The sequence below is a fragment of the Miscanthus floridulus genome, chromosome 8, assembly GCF_019320115.1.
Source record: "Miscanthus floridulus cultivar M001 chromosome 8, ASM1932011v1, whole genome shotgun sequence".
Classification (NCBI taxonomy): domain Eukaryota; kingdom Viridiplantae; phylum Streptophyta; class Magnoliopsida; order Poales; family Poaceae; genus Miscanthus; species Miscanthus floridulus.
In genome coordinates, this window is record NC_089587.1 from 64,976,640 (window position 1) to 65,002,186 (window position 25,547).

The 25,547-nt window shown below is 42.5% G+C and overlaps 2 pseudogenes; both read right to left on the bottom strand.

Moving 5' to 3' along the window:
* Window positions 1-992: 992 nt before the first annotated feature.
* LOC136469238 (uncharacterized) lies at window positions 993-16,585 on the bottom strand (annotated as a pseudogene).
* A 1,076-nt stretch (window positions 16,586-17,661) lies between these two features.
* On the bottom strand, window positions 17,662-21,181 carry LOC136475406 (L-type lectin-domain containing receptor kinase SIT2-like; annotated as a pseudogene).
* Between the last annotated feature and the right edge of the window lie 4,366 nt (window positions 21,182-25,547).

Below are 25,547 nucleotides of genomic sequence, written 5' to 3' on the forward strand. Positions count from 1 at the left end.
CGCCGTCGCCGCCATTGCCGTCCCGAGGTCGAGCTCACCGATCTCCGCATACACAGCAGCTCTCACCTCCCCGTCTCCTTTGTTGGCGCCGCAAGGACCCGCCGCGGCCGCCTATCCACATCTCAGCGCCAAATCCATGGCCGTAGTGGCGTCTTCCACCTCAATCGAAGCACTCCGCTGGAAAGCCTCGCTTCTACCCGTGGCTGGCTGCCACCAGCCCCTCTTTGCCGCAAGAACTCCTCCATCGACTTCGCGCGCGGTGCCTTGCTCGTCATCCTCTGCTGCTCGACAGCCATGGAGGGATGACGAAGCTGGAGGTGCCTGGCTCCCATCCAGGTGCTGGAGGTGTGAGAGTTCGTGGTTGGAGGTTGAAGACAAAGCTGACGTGTGGGGCCCACGTGTCAGCGAATAGAGGGAGAGAAGCAACATGGGTAAATAGGTCATTTCGCATGCTCTGTAGGCCTTCTCAGGCTCACTGCCACGTTGGCGTGTCCACCTGGCGTGCCATGTCAGCAAAAATGACAAAAACGTAGGAGGTTCACTGTTTGCGATGACAATTGTGTAGGAGCGCGTATAAAAGTGGCAAACGAAGGAGTGTCATCCGTAAGGATGGCAAAAAGTTAAAAATCCCCCTTCGTTGGGATAGGATGACTGGGATAGGAGACTCTCATTTCCCATACCCGATCTAACAGTATAACCCTTTCCCACTATCCAAACATGGGTCTAGGTATAGTCATCCCCTTATATCCCATACCCACCGCTCATTTTCCCACTTCCCAAACGCCACCTCTAAGTTTGGACCATGGGCCGGTATCCGTAGTAGGCTTAAGCCTGTGGCTTAGCAACACCTAGTATTGGGCCATGGTCCCTGTTTTGCCTCTGGGCTGGGCCGCTCCACTTTCGTGTAGCTTGTCCGGCCTTTTGCCGTCCGTATGTGCAGGTGCAATCGTGTTGGTCATCCAGCAATTTGGAAACGGGTTTCTTTTAAAAAAAAAGGAAACGGAAAAACGTGGACTCTGCAGTCTGCAGGTCCCTCCGATTCGGACTCTGCCTCGAATTTGGAGTGGTGAGGAGGTCGCACCCGGCGGCGTGAACCGGTGAGGTGGTGAGGCGGAGGTGGCGGCGGGCTCAGCGCGTTCGGATTGGGCCGGCGTCTCTTCGGCTACGGCCTCCTGTTTCCTCCGCCGAAGGCCAGATTGCAGCGGGCGGGGGGCCTGCGCTTGATTCCGAGGAGACGCGGCGGCGGCCGCTGGACCGCCGCGGAGACGACGCTGCACGCTGCAGTAGTTCGAGGTAATCGTGATCCTGAAGCTTGTTTGCGAATCGCGATTAGCGTTTGCTCGGAGCCTATCTGTATGGATTCATTACTGAACCATGGATCATTTCATTTTGGCACAGAATCAAATCTGAAACTGTGCGTGTATCTCTGTACTCCCTGCAGCACGATTGGAAGAGCAATTTTCCGTAAATTCTAACAAAACTGACATACAAAAAATACATTTTCCCTTGTAATTTTTTAAACAATCTGTTACATTTCGTTCTGGGTGTCAGATCCGTGCGAGTCTGGTAAACTTTTGTTAGGTGAAGAAATCTCCTTATCCTTTTTTTATGCTGTTTTAGTTCTTCAGTTATGTTAGTGTCTTAGCATCACTAATTCAGTATTGTGTTAGGTATTAAAAAGGTTGCTTGTGGACAATTCCTTGTAATGAAAACAAGGAAGAACAATGTTCCCTTATTTTATAGAAAAAGTACTGTCAACGCCTAAAGAATTCGTAAGGTAAACAGACATAAAGCCATCTGATACATACAACTTGTACGTGATTGTGAACACCTAAATTAAGAAGATAGGCAGTAAGACTGATCATAGTCATATGAGTATTTCTATGGCACAATAAATGAGCCACATACTAAACAGATTAAGTAACCAACTACATAAAAAAAACACCATAGATGTCATCTTCCTCCTGAGAGGCCAGATATTGTGCAGAAGCTTGACGATATTTGAGGATATGACATGACAGCTGAGTTCAGTCCACTGTTTTTCATCAAGGCAACCATGCTCGAGCTCAGTTCGGTCGGCCTCAGCTCAGGTAGTGGCATATCACCATCGAGGTATTGCATAACTTCTCGCATCCTAGGCCTGGAACTAGGAAGCGGATGTGAGCACAAGAGTCCTAGCTTCAAGACGAGATGTGCCTCATCGATGTTGTACTCATCCTGAAGCCTAGAATCCAGTGTGTTCGTAAGCAAACCATTGTTCCGGTGCTCGAGAACCCAGTCGACCAAGAAAAATTCATTTCCCTCTGCATTTCTCTTGACAGGTCGTTGTCCACATGCAACCTCAAGAAGGAATATGCCAAAGGCAAAAACATCTGTATAAGGGGATGCCTTCCCTGTGCGCAGTAGCTCGGGGGCTAGGTACCCCTTTGTGCCAACCATATGTGTTGTTTGTGGGTCAGTGCCATGATCATATAACCTTGCAAGGCCAAAGTCACCAAGGCGGCCATTCATCTCACCATCTAGGAGTACATTGCTTGCCTTGATGTCTCTATGGATCACTATCTTCTCCCACTTCTCATGGAGATACAGCAAGCCGGTAGCGATGCCTTTGATGACTCGAAACCTCTGATCCCAATTCAAAATACCCTTGTGCTCTTCATAGTGTAGATATTTATCGAGGCTACCATTGGGCATGTAATTGTAAACCAAAAACAGTTCACCTTTTCTCCTGCAATAGCCAAGTAGCTGCACAAGGTTGCGATGGCGGAGTCGACCGATGCTAACAACCTCAGTGACAAACTCCTTCATTCCCTGTCTTGACTCATGAGACATCCTCTTCACAGCAACCTCTACATTAGACAATGGAAGCACTCCTTTATATACTTTACCAAAACCTCCTTCTCTGAGCAGGTGTTTATTCTTAAAGCCCCCTGTAGCATGGAACAAATCCTTGTATGAAAACCAGTGTGGTCCAAACTCACTCTCCCAATCTTCACGCACCTCAGCATACTTCAGCCGCCTTCGCACAATGAGAACGACGACAGTGCCTATGGAGAGGATCAATGTAGCAGTGGCTATCGGTAGGACAATTGCTAAGACCTTGGACTGGGCCTTTGGACCAAGAGAAGGCAACTTGGGAAGCTTGGAGACATCAAGGGGTGGAGCTGGTTTATTCAGGCCAAAGCTCCAGCCCATCACATACTGCGGGTGTTGATAGGAGTGGCTACGGATGAGAATCCAATGTACGAAGTTGAGTTGGAGAGTACAGTTGAGAGATCACAGGTTGCAGAGATCAGTGGCCTTGATGGTTTGCCCATATTGATTGGAGCCAAGGTCACATTGATCTGTGTAGTACCCTCGTCATAGTCTACCCACAGTTGTGTTCCCTGGTTTCCATTGAGCATCAGGTTCCTGAAGGTACCACCGTCATCTTCATAGAAGCCAGCTGTGCTGGAATTGAAGGAGATCACATTGTTGATATTGATGCCGACATGTTGTCATTGATGTCTTGGAGCTCAGCATTTTTGTAGGTGTCGAGCTCGACCATGAAGATGTGTTTGCTTGGGTCGCCGTTGCTTTTTTCATTGAGGAGGCCAAAGTACTTGGCTGCCCGCGCATCGGAGAAATTCTTGGTAGGGGCGATGAAGAAGGCCATGCCATCAGCGCTCAAGTCTCGGTATGTGATGAAGATACTGAAAACAACATTGACCGAGAAGGATTGAACTTTACCATCAGGTGATTTTCGGAAGTGCAAAGGGTTGGGGTAGAATGCGTGGCCATTGAGAATTGCAGTGCCATTGGTCAGATCAAGGAGGCCACTGTTTGTGATGGTGGCACAGCCATCAAGGTTTAAGCTGGATTGGGTGAAGCCAGAGAAGAGAAATTGATCATCGCAGGAGGCCAGGGTTGTGAGAAGAAAGAGCAGGTATTGAAGGAAGGATGTATGCTTCATTGCCATTGGAAGTATGTTGTGTGGCTGCATATCAACAAGAATAGCAAGCAGTAAGCGTTTGGTGGGCGACCAATGTTATCTAGTTTCAGATTGCACTCAGTGGTGCAGTTTATACTAGATTTAACTTGCAGCTTGGTACACAGTCTATTCTCTGGATTTTCAACATCTGTCATCGTCTAATTTAATAGCTGATGTAGACACATATTTTCAGGTTTATTTGCTACCACATCTTCGAACTGATTTTACGGAACAGCCTAGCAAATGTATTTTTTTATTTCAGAACAAGTTAACAATGTATGGCGTGTGTAGAAAGACAATGTCATCTAAAGACAGTTCAGCTCAAACTTCATATCATCAGGTCTATTTTCTTTCATCATGAATGGGAGACGCACACATTGGTGCATGAGTGCGTTGTACAAGTTGCACTTTCACGCTTATACATGCATAGACTATGAACCCAAATCAAAATCCGAAACAGAGCTTTCATTGTTTGCAAAAGAAGGCTAAAAATTCCCAGGCTAGCATTGTTAACATATATTTCTGCTTTCATCTAGAACTTGTGAACACTGTTCGATCTTATAACAAAAAAAAAAAAAAAACTGTCCATTGAGACAGTGACTATTGAAGATAGCTGTTCCTTAGCAACAAGGGCAGAGGATTCCGATCAACTTTCTGCAGTCCTTTCAAGTCAAATGGACTGGAAAACTTACAAAATTGCATTTAAAGATGGACAAAAACTGAAAACGAAGATTCTTCAACATTTAGGGACAAGTCACTTGCAGTGATTACCTAGGATATATGATGGAGAGGGAACATGTCAATTCATATTTCAGGCTTCGGACAACCAAGGCCAGACGAAGCTGCAATCATACTCAGAATTTTGTTTGGTAGAGACATGATCTAATCCTATTTGCAAATGATGTCTTGTATATGTCCGATGTGATCTAAAAATTCTAAATACTAAGCTTAACCAAGAGACAGAACCTATCCTCGTTTAACTAAACTAATAAGGCAGTATAGAGTTGCAAACAGGGATATGCATCCCTATATATGAACCTTTGAAGTCTTGTTTCTTTTGTCATGTATAAAATGAAATAAATCTAGATGCAAACAAATGCATTTTGAAGATGTACAATAACTGAAAAGGAAGCTTGATGCAACGTGTGACAATTTGATGCAATTTGTTGTAGACAATATATTGTCAGATGTGTGTTGTGGAGATTACCTAGTTCCAAAGAAACATGGCATTTGATAATTCAGACTAAACTACTTCAGAATGCCTGGTCCAAATCCTACTTCTCGGAAATATCTTGTACGAATCCAGCTGTGGACTTCTGAGTACGCTATGAAGTTGTGTGATTGTGTCACGTGAAACGACCTGACGTCACGGGGCAGTTCGGCTGGTACAAAAACCAGCCAGATTGCACTGTGCGTGGATGAAATTCACTGTACACTCTCTCCCGAATTCTTTTATATTCATTTAGATTCCTCCAAATTCCTACAAGCGAATAGGGCAGTTGTCCTTGGAAGGGTTTGCTGGGCTGATAAGCCATGGCTGAAAGTATTATTGGTTGATTTGTTGTGAGAGAAAAAAACTATTCGTTGGTTGAAAAAGTACGGCTTATAAGCCCAGCGAAAAGGGCGCATCTATGCTGCGGCTTGAATCCGGCATCAAATAATAGTTTTAATTTAAACCCTCAGTTATAGTAAATAGTAGCTAAGTATTATTCCAGGACTAGCATATGTCGAACATAAGTACTATCATAGTACGCATGGCCATGAATTTCAACAGCTCTGGTTGAAACGTAGTCTCAGAAAGTAATATCTCAGTTGACAAAAAGAAGAAAAAACGAGACATTCAACGTCTCGTGCTTTAGACTTGGTGCTTGTTTAGTTTCTAAAAAGTTTCCCAAAAAGCGCTACAGTAGCCATCACATCGAATCTTGCAATACGTGCATGGAGCATTAAATGTAGACGAAAAAAAACTAATTGCACAGTTTGGTTGAAAATTGCGAGACGAACGTTTTGAGCCTAATTAGTCCATGATTGAACACTAATTGCCAAATAAAAATGAAAGTACTACAGTAGCCAAATTCTCAAAATTTGCGAACTAAACACGTACTTGATTATGTTGCCACTGAGGTCATGTCAACCTCAGCTCATCTATGTAGCGGTCTGAATCTGGCCTTAAATAATAATCCCTCCATTCTAAATTATAAGATGTTTTGATCTTTGTAGATATGTAGGTTTTACTATACACTTAGATATACACCATGTCTAAATATAATATAAAAACTTTGATTTTTGTAGATACGTAGGTTTTACTATGCACTTAGAATACACCATATCTAAATACAATATAAAAAACAATAAATCTAGAAAAAACAAAACATCTTATAATTTAGAACATATGAAGTAATATATACTCACTCCCTTTGTTTCAAAAATTTTCTTTTTTCGATGGGTTAAATAATTTTAAGTTTAACCAAAGCTACAAAAATAATAACATTTATGATACCAACTAAATATTATAGATTAATCATAAAATATATTTTTCTAGTAAACCTACCTAGAGAAATACTCTGTTGTATTTGTTCAGTTCAGTTTTTTTTACTATAATATAATCAATAACTCTGCCTGATTGGTTAAAAAACTATCTAAAGATATAAATGTTGACATTATTCTATAAATTTGTGACATTTAAGAAAAATTGGCTTAAATTAAATCTATAATTGTATTCTTTTTATACCGTGGGAGTATATTATTTTAAATTTTAAACCCTCACTTAACAAATAGTATAAAGTAGCTGAGTGGTGTTCCACGGCTAGTATTTCGAACATCTATATCTATCTATAGCTCTTATAAAGCTAATCTTCACTACAAGTTCTATCTCAACATGCAAGTCTTCATGTCATCCTCCACTAACTATCCACGTATCTTCCACTAATAGCTATGTCATCATACTAACTAACCTTTTAATGCAAGGTATTCACGTCATCTCCACTAAGTGCAATTACTACTTTCAATATACAATATATACATAATACATCCATATATTGCTATTTGTTTTGTTGTTCCATCATCTTATAATTAATGAGATCTAATTCTGTTAGTTTTTTTTATTGAATTCTTTTATTTCTTTGCTCAATTTTGATAAGAATGGATGTAAGAACATATCAGTTTAACTCATACATACATAAAACATATTTATTTATAAGAAAGTTTTGTAGCAACACGCTGGGTATTCTTCTGGTATTTAATATGCATGAAGCCATGAATTTCAACTGCTCTGGTTTCTATTGTCCACACTCAAGAAAACATTCAACGTCTCGTGCTCTGAACTTGGATTTATTTTGCCACTGAAGTCATATCCCATGACACGACATGACGTTGTCCTTCCATCCAATCTCTGTGGCGGTTTGAATTATTTTCGACGGTAGTACTACCAAAATATTTAATGTACATGAAAATTTTAATCCCGTTTAGGCCATGAACTTTAACTGCTTAGTTTTCATTTTGCGAGGACTGTGTAGTTAATCTATACGTCAATAATACGCCCTTCATTCAGAAACGATAAATGTATTTTGATCAGAGAAAAATCAAATAAAATAAATTTGACACTTAATTTCTCATACAATATATCATCAATTGCTAAAAAAGTCGATATCAACTTAAAGGTTCTAGGAATACAAATCTATTGATGTAAACTATAAGTTCTAAACTTGCATATAATTTGATTAATTGTTGGTCAAATTTTGCAAGTTTTCCTTGATCAAAATAGATTTATCATTTTTTAACGGAGAGAGTACTAAAATATGGAGTGTTTTGTTCTTTCACCATCTTCTGTGCCCATATGAGTTAGAGCAACGTGTGTAATTAAGTACGACGCTTTGTCCAATCCCAATATGAATTGAAATATGGAGCGTTGCCGTGGTTCATCACTATCTTTGGTGCTCATAGGAGCTGGAGCAACGTAACTAGGCACGGTACATAGTATGATCCAAAGTTGAATTGTAATGTATAACATGATCATTGAATAAATCTCTAAACTTCCTGTGTCCGTATATGATAGAGCAACGCGTGTCTAGGGACTATACATAGTACATTCCAATATAAATTGGAACGCATAACATTGCTATTGAATTAAATAAATCTTTTATTGACAAGCCACGAACGCCTAAGAGGGGACGTGGTGTTAATTGGGTGCCTAATTAAAACCTAAATCTTAGGGCTTAGCTAAAACTAGCACTAGAAAACCATAAACTAGGTCTAGCATGATGCATACTTATGGTTTTTCTAGTGTCCTCTAACTTACCCTTAACTAAGAAATAGTTTTGTAACCTAGAGCCAATAAGTCCATTTACTAGCAAAAACTAATCTAGAAAGGTAAATGTCACACAAGTAAAAACAATAAAAACGGCAAGTAAAGAGATAGGGATAGATAGAGTAAACTCTTGGGAGACGATATTTTATCTTATGGTATCGGTTGCCAAAACATAATCTATAGCCCATGTTGGAGCTCTACCAAGGTATGCTCCTAGTCAGCAAGTCGTCTCTTTTGCTCATAGTGTTGGACTACCATTAAGGCCACTACCAACCAAGGCAACACCGGCACCCAACTCTTTCAGTCACTTTGACGCCATGTACTATGGATTTCTCCATTAAGGGTCTCCTCGTTCCCCACACACCAAGCTGCATCTTTCCCCTCAAAGATCAGAGGGTCTATACTTGGAAGGTCACCAAGGCCCTCACTGGAAGGTCATGGAGACCTCAAGTATCCGACTCGCTAAGATATAAGGGAAAAACAACTCTAACTCACAAATATCTCTAGCTCTAAGGCCTAACACTATCAAGGATGAACTATGGTGTTTATCGTAGACTTGGATGTGATCTTTGTTGACGGTAGTTAACATTCATCACAAACCATCAATATACCTCGCATAAATGACTAAAATAGATCACCAACATAGACTTAGGGGTTTAAACTGACAAATTTCACGAGTTTTGGTGAATCTGTATTTCTAGCATGATTTAATCAGAAAACCGTCAAGGGGGACCTATTCATCAAAGGAAATCACGAAATTCCACCGCGGAATCAACGTGGGAAGGTTCCAGAAGACTCTCCACCGAAGCGGGGCTCGGCCCACTGACATGTGGGCCGGCCGGCCCCACCTAGAGGGTGCCCGGCCCTTGTGGGCCCCACCTATCATCCTCTTTGTTATGTCGGTTCTCCACCGCCTCCTAGGATGTATCTCCGCCATTTATTCAAGTCGGTTTGATCCGAGGGCTCATGATTGACGCTCTGACCTATATATATCTGCCTGTACCACCCTCAGGGCATGCCTCATTTGATCCTGAGAGCTGAGAAGCTAGAAACCCTAATTCATATGTCCACCAGGATCAGGGCTAGCAATCAAGAGAAGATTAGTCCTCGATAGGATCTAGCCTTGTATTAGAGATAGAGTGAGAGGGAAGAGTTTTGGAGGAGTCCCGGATCAGGTGCTCTCTCTACGGCTTGTACCCTGGTGGAATTAAGTTCTTCTTGAGCTTGCTTCTAAGATTTCTCTAGTAACCGACTTCTAATTCAAGTAAGCATTTTGTTCATATTATTATTCAGGTTTGCGACTCTCTTTTGAGTACTTTAATCCTTATAACTTCTAGGTTAAAGTAGTATTCGTAGTGTAAGCGTGGTACTTAGACTCGGTTACTCATGGATGTACCCTATTTTTTGGATCGGTGGTAGCTCGCGAGGGTGACTCTTATAGCCTCATTAAATCCTCTGTAGTCCACCTCCCGTTAGTAGGCCTAGCAGGACTTTGTTACTATAGGAAACATACTCTGCTTGTGTTTTCTCTAGTAATATCCCTAGAATTGAATAATAGAAGACAAAACTTACCGAAGTTAGAACTAGAATACCTTAGCAGTCTCCTCTACACTCCTACTATCTAGCCTTGATTGTGAAGTTGGGTTAAGTTAGAATTGGTTATTCTCACCCCCGTTCCTTTGGGTTCGATATAAAACTAGGTTACTCTCGGTGAAGTGCTACAATGGTATAATATCTATGCGCTTGCAGATTATTCTGTGTACATTAATTTATACCAACAATCTTGATGCACTAAAGAGGGTGGATAGAGCATAGAAACACTTGGTCTAGCTTCTAGTAGCATCAAGGTACTCCAACAATAACAAACAAGTGAATGGAACCCAAAATATATATAGCCCCATCCACCCCAGCCAGCTAGTCGTTCCAAACTTTTTGCACACCACCAGATGATGCATTGGGTGGTCCTTGATGTATCATCCGATGGGGTATATTTCTCTTCTGGCTACTGAATCTCCATGGTTTATGGTCTTATGGATGATGGTAGTTAGGTAGTGGTGGCATCCAGCTTTAGTAGGTTGGCATCAACGCCATGGCAGAGGGTGGCGATGAAGGTGGGGTTTAGCTGTTGAAGCTGGGCGAGGAGCCATTGGAAATGTAGGAGCATGCGTAGACTTGATGAAGATGTCAACGAAGGATGAGGCACATTGAGAGTTAGGAGGAGGACGGATCCAAGAAAAGTGGTGCCATTGAAGGCAGGTAGTGAGGTATTTGGGGTGAGATTGGAGCTAAATGCGTGTCGTAGTTGACCAGTTGGTCATGGGCAAATGGAAGGGGAGACATACACGCCAAAGGAGAGAGAGGGTGGAGAGGGAGAGAGAAAGAGCCTCCATTTTTCAGATCTAATGCCTAAAATAACTAGGCCTCAAAACACTCCATTGCCCACTAGACATCCCCTTGTTATACGGTTAAATCTAGTGAATTCTGGCACCAATGATCACCATCAATTATTTGATTGGAGGTTCTAATACAAAACAAAAGTGCTGCATGAAGTTTCTCAACACAAAACACAACATGCCTTGATGCAAATAGAAGAAGCAAGCACATAATGTGTTTATAGACAAATTAATAACAATATCCTTAATAAGGTATATGTAGGCTTCCTATAACAATATCCATAATAAATATATTTGGACACCGCTCATGACAAAACACCATGTTCACCTTCCTACATTAGGGATGTATGACAATGTGCTGATGCTACTTGTTGCCAATGGATATGAAATGATATATGGGTCAAACCCTTCACTTTGCATAGAGGCTAGTACCTATAGGCTTAAATTTGGAGGCTCAATCTCCCCATCGAAGTATTGCATGACTTGCCGCATGGTAGGCCTTTCACTGGGGAATGGGTGTGAGCATAGCAGGCCTATTTTTAGCGCCAAGTATGCCTCACTAACATCATACATCCCTTTGAGTCTAATATCCACGGTATCACCGAAGGATCCTTTTTGCACCTTGTCAAGCACCCAATCAGTCAACATGAGCTGGCTATCTTGCGTGTTTTGATGATCGACATGCCTTTGTCCACATGTGACCTCAAGGATGAACATACCAAAGGCAAAAACATCTGTAGGAGGAGTGGCATTTCCACTCCGTGCTAGCTCTGGCGCAAGGTAACCTATGGTGCCAACCACATGTGTAGTTTGTGGGTCGACGCCATGATCATAAAGTCTCGCAAGGCCAAAATCACCTAACCATTCATTCATCTCATCATCTAGGAGCACATTGCTTGCCTTGATGTCTCGGTGAACAACCACTTTCTCCCACTCCTCGTGGAGATACAACAGGCCAGATGCAATTCCCTTGATGATCCGAAACCTCTGAGTCCAACTCAAGTAGATACAGACTTGGATTTATATTGGCACTGAAGTTGTTTTCCATGACAATGGCCTGATGTTATCCTTTCGGCCCATCTATCTTGCGGTTTGAATCGGCATTGAATAATAAGTTTATAATAATTTTCAATTTCAATCCCTCATTTAATAAGTAGTCTCAAGTAGCTAAGTGGTATTCCACGGCTAGTATTTTGAACATGAATACAGTTTTTTAAGGAAATGGAAGATCCTGGGTATAACCCATAACCTCAATTTTAGGTTCTCTCCTTGGTAGCCGAATATACTCGTGGGCAATGCAAAATTCTATGTGTTTACCCATTGCCCACCAAAACTGCGGACTGAAGCTGAGGCTTTTCCCAAGTCACTGATAGTATTCAACAGATAGAATACATATATAACTGTGTTAAGCAAAAAAGGAATCTTTTCTATGAATGAACAGGTTAGCATCTAGCTTAGTTTTTGTCTTGTGGATTTTTTCATCCATCTGGCCTTAGGATTATCATGGATGCACATATGAATAGTTTGTGAAAAAAGAACAAGCATGAATACTTATTGGTACATCTTCCTTTCCAAATTATAAGTTCTGGCTTTTCTAGATACATTTTACTGTGTATCTAGGCATACTATATAACTAGGTACATAACAAAAGCTATGTATCTTAAAAAGTCAGAGCAACTTATAATTTGGAATGGAGAGAGTAGAAGATAAAGCTAATGGATTTTGGCACCAGTGAGCACTGTACATTATTTGATTGGAGGTTCTAATGCAAAACAAGTTTGCTGCAGGAAGTAACTGAGCAGGAAACACAAGATATCTGGACGCAAACAGAAAAAGAAGCACATAATATTTTACAGGCAAATTAGAACAATATCCTTAGGTTAATGTAGGCTTGCTATATATGCCTCATTACATTACAATACATATTTAATTTCTTACGGTATGCAATAAACATATTTGGATCCATTCATGATAAAACACCATTTTCATCTTCCTCCAGAGACTGTTTTCGACATTGTGCTCATGCTTCCTTTTGACAATGGATATGAAATGATGTATGGATCGATCCCTTCACTTTGCATAGAGGCTAGCACCTCAAAGCTTAAATCTGGAGGCTCAATCTCCCCATCAAAGTATTGCATGACTTACCATAGGCCTTTCATTAGCGAATGGGTGTGAGCATAGCAGCACTATTTTTAGTGCCAAGTGTGCCTCACCAATATCATACTTCCCTTTGAGCGTAGCATCTATTGTATCACCGAATGATCCTTTCTGCACTTTGTCAAGCACCCAATCAACCAACATGAGCTGACTATCTTGCATATTTTGGTGATTGACAGGCCTTTGTCCACAGGTGATCTCAAGGACGAACATACCGAAGGCGAAAACATCCGTAGGAGGAGTGGCATTTCCGCTGCGTGCTAGCTCTGGAGCAAGGTAACCTATGGTGCCAACCACATGTGTAGTTTGTGGGTCAACACCATGATCATACAGCGTTGCAAGCCCAAAATCACCTAACCGTCCATTCATCTTGTCATCAGGGAGCACATTGCTCGCTTTGATGTCTCTATGAACAACTACCTTCTCCCACTCATGGAGATACAACAGGCCGGATGCAATTCCCTTGATGATCCGAAACCTTTGAGTCCAAGTCAACACGGAGTTATCCTCTTTGCCATTATGCAGATATTTATCCAAGCTTCCATTGGGCATGTACTCATATGCCAAGAGGAGCTCGCCTTTGCGTCGGCAATAGCCAAGCAGGACGAGATTACGGCTCTGAAGACGCCCTATGCTGACAATGTCTGCTATGAACTCCTTCATGCCTTGCTTGGAGTCATGCGACACCCTGTTCACGGCTATCTTCAATCTTGATCTCAGAAGCTCCCCTTTGTACACTCTCCCAAATCCTCCAACCCCAAGAAGGTTTTTGTTCTCAAATCCACCTGTCGCATGGAACAAGTCCTTGTACGAGAACCGGTGTGGGCCAAACTCCAACTCCGAGTCTTCTCATATATACCTCGGCATATCTGAAATGCCTCCGCACAAGCAAGAAAGCAATGGTGCCTAGAGACAGGAGGAATGTTGCAGTTGCTATGGGCAGAACTACCTCTAAGGCTCTAACACCCAGGATCGTCGACCCTTTTGATGACGTTGTGGAAGCTTCGGAAGCATGGTAAGATTGATGGATGGAGCAGGGCCGTTCGTGGCAAAGCTCCATCCGAGCACGTAGTGTTGTGTATGGATCTTGCCTGTTGATGATGAGAAGCCGATGTACGCCACATCGGTGAGCACATCTGAGAGGTTTTGGATGGCTGACACTGTTGGTCTCCTTGGCTTGACCATGGCTAGAGGAGCCAAGGTGACATCGATCAACGTCTTGTCTCTATCATACTCCACCCACACCTGCATCGCCTCTTGGCTGCTGAGAGTCAAGTTCTCGAAGCTTCCATCCCGATCATGGTAGAAGCCGGCAGGGCTGGACTGCACAGAGGTCAGGCCGTTGATGTCGATGCCAACGTGGTTGTTGTTGATGTCCCTGAACTCGCTGTTCTGCCAGGTGTCGAGCTCAACAGCAAACATGTGATTGGTCGTGTTGCCATTGTTGGAGCCACTGAAGAGGCCCAGGTAAGGCAGGTATTGTACTGCAATCGCAGAGAAATTCTTGCTGGGTGCGACCAAGAAGGTGAGGCCATGGCTGCTCAAGTCATAGACGGAGATGATGCCGAACACGAAGGAGGCGGAGAAGGACTGCACCGTGCTGTTGGGTGAGTCGCGAAGGCGCAGTGGAGCAGGGTAGAAGGCGTGGCCCATGCTCATGATTGTGCCATTGGTCAGCTCGAGCAACCCGCCTTGTGTGATGGAGGCTGTGCCGTCGAGGGTGAGGCTAGCATTGGCGAAGCCGGAGTAGACGAACTGGTGGTCGTCGTCGTCTCCAGTCCAGCGCTGAGGGGTGCAGTGGCAAGCCCAAGGCCAACTAATAGGAGTTTTAGGATCATCAAGGAAGCGGGCTTCATGCTTGACAATGGCGAGAGTGGGTGCTTGCAAATGTTTATGTGCTGCAGTTGCAGCAACTCGGATGGAGTTTGTACTTACTATCACTCAATTGACAACTGGGGAGGCAGAAGCCACACTACCTAGTACGGTAGTAGTAGTACCTACTACACGTACCTCGCAATACTAATGCGAAAATTTCTAGCTTCTGGGAAGGAAGTCACGAAAGTGATAGCTACTATTGACAAGTTTTTTTTTAGCGAGGAAATTCAGTTTGAATGTTTAACATCCTTTTAAAGACACTTTTGAGTGGAACGTAGGTACTCTGTACTCCCGCTGTCCTAAATTATAAGACGTTTTGACATTCCTAGATTCATATTTTTTTATGCATTTAGACATGCACTATGTCTGAATACACAGTAAGAAAAGCTAAAGTATCTTATAATTTGGAAATGAGGGAGTAGGAGCGAACTGCATGGGTCCAGAGAAGGTTGTGGCTGTAAATTAAGAGGCTTTTTATTTTCAAATTAATATTAGTGTTGCCTAGGAGATGTGATATCATTTATGTTTTTGTGAGTTAAGAGGCGACCGTCTAATGTTCACCAAGAGATTGCTGTTCACAGGGCAGACGGCGGCCGGTCCCAATCAACCTTTTTTTCTATTGTCTTTGTCATTGTCATGTTACTGCATTTAAAGATGGACAATAACGGAAAATGACACAACAATTTGTCTATAAACATTTTGCCAGCAGCTTCTGTATGCTGCCGCCTCTGTCTATGCTTATCTAGTGACCACAAGTCACATGATTTTTCGTGTGAAATACGTGTGCATACCCTCAAAATCTCATATGTTGCTCGCTTACCGCTATGCCTCAAAGTCACTTGTGACGACTAAGTGGCTGATACATTCTTTTTGTATTCACTTTAGTGAACATTGTAATGTAAATTTGAGACTCTAAACGAATTTGAATGCTAACGGTTTGAATTGAAAATTTTTAGATTTCTTTGAGTACTACAACTTTAATTGAGGTCGTTTCTACATCCAAGGTCATTTGAAAATTCAAAAAATAAATAAATTTCAAAATATGAAAACTCAGAATAGAATTTCTAAGCCTTAAATGATTTCAAACAAAAAGGTCGTCAGCTACGAATTTGTATATCTCTTTGAGTACTTCAATTTTGGTTTAAATCATTTTTCCTTTCGAGATACTCCAAAACATTGAAACATACCTATGCATTTCTCCATTCAAGATACTCCAAAACATCGGAACACTATGAGGGTTGATGGTCAAAATTTGCACTTAATGACCATCACCAAAGTCCTTCATAGAGTCTGTATACTATAGCATACATGCCTATGCCTTACAAATGAGACATGTCATCACTTGGATGACTTGTGGCTCAAAGTTTATTCAATGATCATGTCATACATTTAAATTCATCTTAGAATAAACTTCGTAGTGTGCTTTGACACGTGCTACTCTTAACTCATATGAAAAGAGTGATAGATCATGGAAACACCCCTTATGATCTTATGTGGGTTAGCTTCTATATCATTTTGGTCTGCCCACCCTGATGCTACTAGGGGACGACCTCAAGCATCATCTCTTTTTGACAGTGCCTCTGCCCTTATCAGGTTTTGGGGCTTAGATCCTGATTGGCTGGTGGCTAAAATTTGGTTGCAAAAATTTGTCAAGCCAAGTTTTTTGCTTCCACTTGGTTTGCTACCAAAATTTGCCAATCTATCGTATTTGGCTTACTACTAAACTTATGGAAAATACTTTTATCCAACTTTTAAAACCTTTTGTTTGGTAATAAATCTTTGACATGACAAAATTTTTAACAGTAAAACAACCAGGCCGTGATTGCCCTTTAAAATTCGGACCACGGGCTTGTCACTCAGCCGCACCTGGCATTGGGCCATGGTCGGCTCTGGGCCTTTCGTGTTGCTCATCCAGCAATTTCGAGATGGTGGATTTTTTTTTTTTGGACAATCTCCTTTGTCCTCTGCAGCTCCCTCCGCTTCGGGCTCTGCCACGAATCGAGTGACGAGGTGGCGCCCGGCGGTGTGAGCCGGTGAGGTGGTGAGGCCGAGGTGGCGGCGGGCTCAGCGCGTTCGGATTAGGCCGGCGTCTCTTCGGCTACGGCCTCCGGATTTCTCCGCCTGATTCCGAGGAGACTCGGCGGCGGCCGCCGCCGGACTGCCTCGGTGACGGCACTGCAGCAGTACGAGGTAATCGTGATTCCTGAAGCTTATTTGCGAATTGCGATTAGCGCTTGCCCGAAGCCTATCTAGATGGATTAGTTACAGAACCATGAATCACTTCATTTTAGCCCCAAAATAAATCTGAAACTGTGCGTATAGTTTTTTTTGTTTTTGTTTTTTTTTTGGGTGGAGGGTGGGGAACTGTGCGTATAGCTGTGTACTCCCTGCAGCACGATTTGAGGAGGAACTTGCCACAAATTCTAACAAAACTGTCACCCGAGGAAATCAGGGGCGCACTCTACCACTGAGCTAATAGCACGTTGCGAAGTTGAAACCAAGAATTTTTTTGTTAATTTCCTGATGTTTCCGAACACTTCCAATAAAACCCACCAAACCCAAGTTGGTGAAGATCATGATTTAGGCTGGGGCATAGTAGTTATTACCTTTGCAATTGCGGCCTGGGAAGTTTCTCTTCACAGTATCAGGATCGTTTGATCGATTTCCTTGATCGTGACCAGTGGCCTGTGGGCGTGCACTCAAATGATACAAACACGGATTCGCAAACAAAAAGGGGAATTCATAGCCACTTTTTCCTGTGGCCCAGAATACGACTAATCTAGCATGGGCTACATCTACATGAGGTCCAAGTAGTTTACCGAACAAATTGATAAGTCTAGCATTCCCAGCCCACCAAGGTTTTGTTCTGGGTGTCAGATCCACGTGAGCCCAGCACACTTCTGTTTGGTGGTGGAGAAATCACGTTATTCTTTTTGTAAGCTGATTTAGTTCTTGTTCTTTAGTTATGTTGTGTCTCGCCATCACGGTTGTGTTAGATATTGAACAGGGTGTGGCTGATCTTTTGTAATTGAAAACAAAGGAGAAAAACGATCCCTTATTTTCTATAAATATTAATTGGCACAAAAGGATTCATCAAAAGGTAAAAAAACAGTCAGACATAAAGCCATCTGGTATATACAACTTGTGAACACTACAATAAGGGGACATACAGACTTTAGACATGCGAGATTGATCATACTCTTATGAATATATCTACGACATACAATGTATGTGCCATGTACTATGTAAATGCAACAGAAGTAACCAACTTACAACAGAACACCACGCATATCATCTCCCACCTGAGAGGCTAGATATTGTGCAGAAGCTTGACGATATTTGTGGATATGACATGACAGATGAGTTCAGTCCACTGTTTTTCATCAAGGCAACCATGTTCGAGCTCAGTTGGGTTGGCCTTAGCTCAGGTAGTGGCATATTGCCATCAAGGTATTGTATAACTTCTCGCATCCTAGGCCTTGAACTAGGAAGCGGGTGCAAGCACAAGAGTCCTAGTTTCAACACGAGATGTGCCTCATCGATGTTGTACTCACCCTGGAGCCTAGAATCCAGTGTCTTGGTAAGCAAACCATTGTTCCAGTGCTCGAGCACCCAATCGACCAAGAAAATTTCATTACCCTCTGCATTTTTCTTGACAGGTCTTTGCCCACATGCAACCTCAAGAAGGAACATGCCGAAGGCAAAAACATCTGTATAAGGGGATGCCTTCCCTGTGTGCAGTAGCTCAGGGGCTAGGTACCCCTTTGTGCCAACCATATGTGTTGTTTGTGGGTCAGTGCCATGATCATATAACCTTGCAAGGCCAAAGTCACCAAGGCGGCCATTCATTTCACCATTTAGGAGTACATTGCTTGCCTTGATGTCTCTATGGATCACTATCTTCTCCCACTTCTCATGGAGATACAGCAAGCCGGTAGCGATGCCTTTGATGACTCGAAACCTCTTAGCCCAATTCAAAAAAGCCTTGCACTCTTCACAGTGTAGATATTTATCAAGGCTACCATTGGGCATGTAATTGTAAACCAAAAGCAGTTCATCTTTTCTCCTTCAATAGCCAAATAGCTGCACAAGGTTGCGATGGCGGAGTCGACCGATGCTAACAACCTCAGTGACAAACTCCTTCATTCCCTGTCTTGACTCATGAGACATCCTCTTCACAACAACCTCTACATTAGACAATGGAAGAACTCCTTTATATACTTTCCCAAATCCTCCTTCTCCAAGAAGGTGTTTGTTCTTAAAGCCCCTTGTAGCATGGAATAAATCCTTGTATGAAAACCGGTGTGGACCAAATTCACCCTCCCAATCCTCACGCACCTCCGCATACTTCAGCCTCCTTTGCACAACGATAATGACAATAGTGCCTATGGAGAGGATCAATGTTGCAGTGGCTATCGGTAGGACAATTTCCAAGATCTTGGACTCGGCCTTTGGACCAACAAAAGGCAACTTGGGAAGCTTGGAGACGTCAAGGGGTGGAGCTGGTTTATTCAGGCCAAAGCTCCAGCCCATCACATACTGACGAGAGTTGACGGGAGAAGCTCCAGCTGACAATCCAATGTACAAAGTTGAGTTGGAGAGTAGACTTGAGAGATCATAGGTTGTAGACAGCAGTGGCCTTGATAGTTTGTCCATGTTGATTGGAGCCAAGGTCACATTGATCTGTGTAGTGCCCCTATCCACAGCTGTGTTCCCTTGTTTCCATTCAGCGTTAGGTACCTGAAGGCACGACCGTCATCTTCAAAGAAGCCAGATGAGTTTCAAGGAGTGTACACTGTTGATGTTGATTCCGACGTGGTTGTCATTGATGTCTTGAAACTCAGCATTTTTGTAGGTATCGAGCTCCACCATGAAGATCTGGTTGCTTGGGTCGCCATTGTTCTTTTCATCGAGGAGGCCAAAGTACTTGCCCGCCCACGCATCAGAGAAATTCTTGGTAGGGGCGATGAAGAATGTCATGCCATGAGCACTCAAATCTGGGTATGTGCTGAAGATACTGAAAACAACGTTGACCAAAAAAGATCGAACTTTACCATCAGGTGATTCACGAAAGTGCAAAGGGTTGGGGTAGAATGCGTGACCGCTGAGAGTTGCAGAGCTATTGGTCAGATCAAGGAGGCCACCATTTGTGACGATGGCACAGCCATCAAGATTTAAGCTGGATTTGGTGAAGCCAGAGAAGAGAAATTGATCATCGCAGGAGGCCAAGGTTGTGAGGAGGATGTAACACCTCGGGTGTTTAAAATACTAAAACTGCCATACCATCATATGTATTGCAAGGCAATTGGTCATATTAAAAACTTTGAGATGCATACACTAAAACAAGTTTATATTTACGTGGTATGTGTTGAATTGTATTGTTTGACTTAAGTTCAAAGTTTGTTTGGATTTTGAATTTTTCGAGAAAACCCTGATTTTCAGCATTTAAATCCTACCCTAAAAATCCATTTCAAAATATAAGCATATTTTGGGGTTGAGCCCAAAAGCAAAAGTGTAGAGCTTGGCAAGTTATACAAAGTTTGTTTTTGGAGTTTTTCAAGTTGTTTAGAAAAATTTTGAGTAATTCGAAATGGCGTAATTCGTTAAATTTCTCTATTCAAATTCAAAAGTTCATTTCAAAATCTAGACCGAATTAGGAGATGGTTATAGAAGCAAAGTTGTAGAACTTTTGATTTTGAACAACTTTTGTTTTTGGAGATTTTTGAGTTGTTATGAAAATTTGGGAGTAATTTGTGAAATTTGGCGAAAGACAATTCTGTAATTTCGATGAACAGTGTTCACTGCTTGCGCTACACCGCCGGCGAGCTTCGGTTAGCTTCCAGTCGCGCGTGTGGCCGTCTGGGCGTCGCGTTGGCGCGGTAAAGGCTTCGTCGTGGCTTCCTTGAGCTTCCTGGCCACCCTTTTTAGCCTGAACCGTCGTCGTCGTTGCTCTTCTCCCTTGCTCTGTTTCCGCCATCGCCGGTGACCTTGCTGCGCTCACAGAATTCGTCCTCACCGTCGCGCCTCATGCCAATTGCGTCTGCCATTCTCTCCGCCCCGCACTCTCGCTCATTCCTGGCCTGTTTGCTTCGCCTCTAGCAGTCCAGTGTCACCGCATGCCGTTTTCTTCCTCAGAGCCGGCCGAAGCACCGCCACCACTGACCTCTCCGTGGCCAGAGCCCGTCGGTGAGCCGTTGCCCTTGATTGGTGTACCTTTGGCTTCGTCTCGATGCCGTAGTGCTAATTTCATTGTTGCTTGGCCGTTTTGTCCACTTCAGTTGCCGGCACACCATCACCGACGACCCCTGCGCCGCCGTGATCACCGTGGACATCGACCCGCGTCACCGTTGCTTCTCCGACCTTGTTATCTGCTCAGTTGTGTTCTGGGTGAGCTGCTGGTGCTTCCTCGACCTTTAGTTTAACCGCTACCGGCCTGTAGTCGCCGGCGTAGTACCGCCGAGGCGCCGTGTCCGCCATGGTCGACGTTGAGCTAGAATTGAGTCGTAATCGGTACATCTACCTACGTCTATAGGTGCGCCTAGTAGTGTAGAACATGTTGGTGCTATCGCCATCGCCGGTGATCTCACCGTCGGCGAGGAATCGCTGGTCAGAGCCGTCGCCGCCGTGGTCAACGTCGGAGGTTAGGGATGACAGGTGGGGTCGGGTTGTCAGTGACTCAGCGTTCAAATGGATTTTTCTATTTTCAGATTTGAATGAATAGTGTCTATTTTTGTTATTTTTGTGTAGATTTATTTAGAGCTCCAAAAATTATGAAAATTTTTGTGTGACTTCTCTGTGATGTATAGTATTTAATAAAAATATGAAATAATGTTTTTCAGTACTTTTTGAATGTGATAAAAATTGCTCAATTTATTAATAAATGGATTTCCATGATTTTTATAGGCTTATTTAATTGTCCAAAAATTATGAAATTTGTTTTGCCACTTACTTATCATGTAATGAACATGTACTAAAATTTTGAGTTCAATTAGAATAAGTTGATTTATTTCATAATTTTGAATTAATTAATTAATTCATAAAAGCAAATAGTAACCTTTAATGATTTAGGTTTTGTTTGAAATTTTGGATTGAGTGATGACCTTGGGTCATTAGTTGATAATGATCCTTGGCAATTGATGTATGTGTTACGAAAAGATTTAGTCTGTTTGACTTGCAACTGTACCGCGAAGGAAAGTTGTATTCAAATTATTAATTTTGCATCCATCATCGAGCATCATGTTTCGTATTCCGCATCATGTTAAACATGTCATTGTTATTACGTGTAGTGAACAAAGGTGAAAACGTGGTAGTTAATCAAATTGTTGAGGAGGTTAATCCATCTGTTGAGGTCGGATCGAATACTTGTGAAACGTCGCAGGAGCCGGACTTTTCCGTCAACGAAGGCAAGCCCCGGATGCATACAACCCTACCTTGTGTTTTATAAATTAATTTCGCTTTTGCTTTCCGTTACTGTATTAAGTGATTAGGAGTTAAGTAAGAGCCTAATTGGTGCATTACCAACTTTCTTATTCCATATTTACCATATTACCAGTTTTAAATTCGTATATGCCTAGTTTTGCTTAGCTATGCGTAGAACGATGAAGTCAGGTGATTAACTGTCACATGCACGTTTCAAATGGAACCTTGGTTACTTATGTTATCATGTGATATGGGAATGTGGAGTAATAAATCTAGACCGGGCGGACTCGGTGTGTGTGAGCCACAAGACATGGAGGTCTTGTGAGCGGGTTCTTTCCGCCTATGTCGATTAAGGCACGTCCGTTGTTGAATTGCATGAGGTGAGAATTTGTAGTACTAACCACATACTCCGGTAAGCCTGAACTTGGCAATTCTATTACGAGAATGGCTACTCACGCACTAGGAGTGGAGAGATGGCGGGAATAGCGTGTACCCACGTGGCAATGGGCTGGATTGGTGGAGTACTGTATTCTCGGGTGGCGCGGACCCGTTCTTGCTTTAGAGGATCCGAGAGTAGGTTGGTATATGTAGGTCGGGGACCTGCATATGTCGTGTGGTCTGGAATCCCTAGCTGGGTTTACAATCAGTTCGAATCGTCGTTGCTCCTCAGTTATGGAGACTCAACTCACTGTTCATCATCGTAGTATTAATAACTGGAACTTGAGAAAGGTTTGCGAAAAAGATTGATATGAAGTTCATGTTCTCATTATGGATCATGGCCGATTCATATGTGGTACTTATAAAGTTTTACCTTGGAATTAAAGAATTTTGTTAAAGAGCTTTTACGCAAAAGAACTTTGATTATTGTTAAAGCCATACCTTAAATCCCATGAGCCGGCATTCCTAAGTTCTATCAGTTTATTTCGGTTAAGTCTTGTTGAGTACTTTTGTACTTAGGGTCCGTTGACCCCTTGTTGCAGGTGAGCCTCATGAGCAGATCTATTTTGGATCGTGCTGCATGACTATCGTTCGTTCTGACGATGTGAAGTAAATGTGTGATCCTTGGGCAGGATGTTTATTTTGTGTGTTATGTATATGTTAATCATGCCACTCCACTACTACTATGGTTTGTAATAATTATCGAACTTGGTTTGTAAGGTTTAAAACAACTGGTTTGTAAACTATGTTATCGTAAGACTTCCGCTGTTTTTACTCTGGTGCTGATATTTGAATAAATGTTGTAATACTGCAATGACTTTGTAATGTGATCCTACTCGAAAATCGTGGATGATTCGGGGTTCCCCGAGGACACCCGACAGTCTTTTTAAGTTATTGGAAACATATGCATAAATGTCAAAGGTCATCGGACAGTGACAGGTGTATGTGGGCCCTATAACTTAGGAGGTTCTGCCACAGAATGGTATCGGAACGATTGTTACAAGGTTTTTGTTGTACTGTTTTACAAAAACTTCAAAATGATTTGGGATGACTAAATTTAACTTGATAATTTGGTCCAAATTGCTTCTGACTTATCTTATTTCTTTCTCACCATTCCGTATTTGATTAAAAAGGTCTTGTGTGGTGGAGTAGTAATTTTACTATGCCCTATATAAAAATAAATGTTGTTTATGTGCATTATAAACTTTGATGTTTTTGTTCGTAAGAACGATTCATGCATCATGATTAATTCACTCGTTACTTCATTCACCTCTTAGTCTGGAGTTGAGTAGTGAGACTGGTTTGAGTAATGTAATCCATCATAGCTGTTCTTTAGACTTTGATCAAATGGTCTTACTTGGATTAAATTGGTTTCCTACAGTATGGCTCGTGCCAAGATGACGCCCCGTAAGTCCACTGGACCCAAAGGAGTTCCTCGTCACCAACTTGCCCCTAGAAATGACGGTGCTAGCAGTAGCTGTTCTAGGCCTGATCCCCAAACAGAGATACAGATGATTTCTACAAAGTTAGCACAAGCTACTAGAGATAGGGCTTTGGATGCTATACATGTAGGAGAATTACAGGATCAATTGAGGCGTCTCACCACCGCACACAGGAACTGCGAAGGCATGTTAGTTCGTACGGTGGAGGGACGAAATGAGGCTTGGCATAGGGAAAATGTAGCTAGAGCTAGAACTCATGAGCTAGAATTCTATGTAGAAGATTTAGAAGAACATAATACCTATCTACATGAGGAAGTTCATAGGCTTAGTAATCTACTAAATCCGAATCATGAGCCTCAAGCTGATGCCATGGACCCCGGTGTCATCCTTGTCGATGATAACGAATCGAAAGAGGAAGAAGAAGAAGATCCTGAAGAATTAGTAATAATCAATGAAAGTGATGACGAAGGCGGTAATAATTCCGGAATGGATACCGAGTCTGAAGTTTGAAATAATCACGGAAAAGAGTAGAGTTGTATAATAGTTAATTAGGGTTAAGTTATGTATCTTGTTTTGGTACTTATAGGTTCTGGTGTTTATAGTAGTAAACCCTATGCAATGTGTCTGGAGTAAGCTTTTGTGCAATTCAATAAAGGCTTGTGAATAAAGTTTGGTTTGTTATGAGCAGATGCGTCGTACGCGGGGTTCGTATGTTCCTGGAACTTCGCAAGATGAGGATGGTATTCCAGATCCGCCACCAGTTCCAACAAATCTAGCTGATGCTATAATCGCACTTGTCAATGTGACGACTGAAAATTCCCGTTTGCTTCATGAGATCGCTCTAAGTAATCAGAATCAGATGCAAGGAAACCGTGGTCATCACCATAACAGACAGGAGGCTACATATGTTGACTTTACAGACACAAGACCACCAGTGTTCACCAAGGCAGATGAACCATTGGAGGCTGATGACTGGCTTCGAACCATGGAGCAGAAATTTGAACCTTATTCCATGCACGGAGTATCAGAAACCTGCGTTTGCCGCCCAGCAACTTAGAGGAGCAGCAAGTGCTTGGTGGGCAAACTTAGTGGCTATGCAACCAGCTGGCATTCCAATAACTTGGGCTGAGTTCCGTACTGCCTTCAGAGCCCATTATATCCTTGAAGGAGTGATGGCGATGAAGCTAGATGAATTCCTTGCTTTGAAACAAGGAGATCAAACAGTGATGCAGTATGTGGGAAGATTCAATCACCTGTCACAATATGCATCCGAACATGTTAATACTGATGCCAAGAAGAAGAGGTGGTTTATGAGAGGTTTGAATACCAAGCTGCAAACAATGATGACAACTTGCACCAATGTCACTTATCATGAGGCAGTAAATATTGCAATTGCTTCAGAGTCAAAGTATCGGCAGCATAAGGAGCTCAAAAAGAAAAAGAGTATGCCGTCTGGATCTTTTGGGGGAAATCAGAAGAGGCAGAGGGTGATTTATCATCCAGTACATCATAATCGTCCTCCTTACCGTCCGCCACAGTCTCAA